This window comes from Cebus imitator, unplaced genomic scaffold (assembly GCF_001604975.1).
Source record: "Cebus imitator isolate Cc_AM_T3 unplaced genomic scaffold, Cebus_imitator-1.0 Scaffold364, whole genome shotgun sequence".
NCBI classification, from domain to species: Eukaryota; Metazoa; Chordata; class Mammalia; order Primates; family Cebidae; genus Cebus; species Cebus imitator.
Genome location: NW_016107679.1, coordinates 1,003,909 through 1,006,121, shown reverse-complemented (window position 1 = coordinate 1,006,121; position 2,213 = coordinate 1,003,909). Strand labels below are relative to the sequence as shown.

At 40.6% G+C, this 2,213-nt stretch overlaps 1 long non-coding RNA gene across 1 annotated transcript; it reads right to left on the bottom strand.

The window, feature by feature from the left end:
• Positions 1-609: 609 nt before the first annotated feature.
• On the bottom strand, positions 610-1,951 carry LOC108288069. The gene is made up of 2 exons (XR_001818571.2): positions 1,461-1,951; positions 610-1,146 (listed from the first exon to the last, which is right to left on the bottom strand). It is a non-coding gene; the product is annotated as an uncharacterized LOC108288069 (long non-coding RNA).
• Positions 1,952-2,213: the final 262 nt, after the last annotated feature.

Genomic DNA, 2,213 nt, shown 5'->3' with positions numbered 1-2,213 from the left:
CTTATGATTTTGTCCCCTGCTTATTTTTTCTTACTCATCTATCACCATTTCCCCTTCCTCTCTAGCCACAATGATTTACTGGTAGTTCCTACATTATGCCATTCTTATACATTCCCATGTGATTCAGTTTCTCTGGATGTCATCTGGAATGTTCTATTCTTGTCTGTCTGGCAAGCTTCTAGTCCTCTAAGACGTTCTGTCTCTCTAAAGTCTTTACTGACCTACCCAGACAGAGTTGAATGCCCCTTCCTCAGGACTTCTTTGATCTCTGGCACATAGCTCTATTTTAGCACTCATTGAATGGTAATGCTTTGAAAGTCTGAGTGTTTCTAGAGAGCATGGACCATGTCTAATTTACTTCTTTGCCTTCAGAACCTGGAATAGTTTTTGATACATTGTAGGATCCCAAATTGGCTTTGAATAAACAGCATATTTTTTGTTTAAAAGCAGAAGGAACTTGTCAACAAGTTCATGTTGTTGATAATCTCTTGGATTCAAGATTTGATGTCTGAGGTATATGATGTTAAAGTATTATTGAACATCTATCCTAAGCCAGACATGGGAAAACAATGATCGACAAAAATAAATATGTGCTTTACTACTTTCACAAGTTGAGAATTCATCGGGGAAACTTCCTACTGTTGTAGAAATTATTAAATAAAATATAACATCTTTCAGGTTTGGCCCATGATAATAGTCTGAGATTGTCGCTAACATGAGCCTTCCTGAAATATGTCAAAGCCTTTGCCTGTTGGACTACTTTCATTTCTTATATGCTGCAGGCTCACCTCTTGTTCTCCAGCATAAAAACCATTTTGGTTGATAAACACAACAAATTAAAAATCAAACATGAAAAATAGTAACATTTTGTTTTAGTCCAAGCAAAACTTTGTCTTCAGAAATCTGTGGAGGGTTGGGATACATGAGTAACTTTACAGTTTACCAAGTGCTTTTGTATTTATAGTGGTGTTTGGTTTTGCTTATAGGAAAACTAAAGGGATGTTGGGGAAGCATTCAAGAGTCAACAAAACAGAATCATCATCTTAAGCTGGAGGGACTATGTTTTTAGGCAGTAAGAGGTTACTGAAATGTACCCAAGCAAATAAGGGTCATAGTCTCTACCCACAGCCAATAAGACGTAAACTTCTTTTTTTTTTTTTTTTTTTTTTTTGAGACGGAGTTTCGCTCTTGTTACCCAGGCTGGAGTGCAATGGCGCGATCCCGGCTCACTGCAACCTCTGCCTCCTGGATTCAGGCGATTCTCCTGCCTCAGCCTCCTGAGTAGCTGGGATTACAGGCACGCGCCACCATGCCCAGCTAATTTTTTGTATTTTTAGTAGAGACAGGGTTTCACCATGTTGACCAGGTTAGTCTCGATCTCTTGACCTCGTGATCCACCCACCTCGGCCTCCCAAAGTGCTGGGGTTACAGGCGTGAGCCACCGCGCCCGGCCTTAAGACGTAAACTTCTATCTCAGGCCGTGTGACTAGAGGAATGAAAGAGGCTTCCAGATCTTGGCATTTTGAAAATGGAAAAGGAAAACAAACAAAAAGTATATTCCTGTGAAAATCAGATATCAGAAAATTCAAACAAGCACGCTCTAGGTTCCTACTGTCTTGAGCTCTCCAGAGGGTTATATTCTGCTTCCTTCTCATTTAGGGTTAGCTAAAAAGAAGGGCAGACTTGGAATTAGGAAGAGCAAAGATGTATAGTTAAGTCCATTCAAAGGCATAACATTCAGCATCACAGGGGACATTCTTTTTAAAATGTTGATTGAGACAGGCGTTTATCTTAATTGAATTTGGCTATACTTGTTTCCCTCCAGCCCCTCAGCTGGAGGTGGTAACTAGGAATTGCTGCTAGAGAAGCAGTTTCTTCCTTTTAAGTGAAATGCTGCTATGGCAAAGACATGCTACTACAAGGGTTAAACTTTAAAACACTCGTTTTGATATTTTATTTATTATTGTTATTTTTGTGATGGAGTCTTACTCTATTGCCAGGCTGGAGTGCACTGGTGCGATCTTGGCTCACTGCAACCTCCATCTCCTGAGTTCAAGGGATTCTCCTGCCTCAGCCTCCCGAGTATCTGGGACTACACGCGCACACCACCATGACCAATATGGTGAAACCCTGCCTCTACTAAAAATACAAAAATTAGCCAGGCATCATAGCACACACCTGTAGTCCCAGCTGCACTTAAGATAGAGAACCCA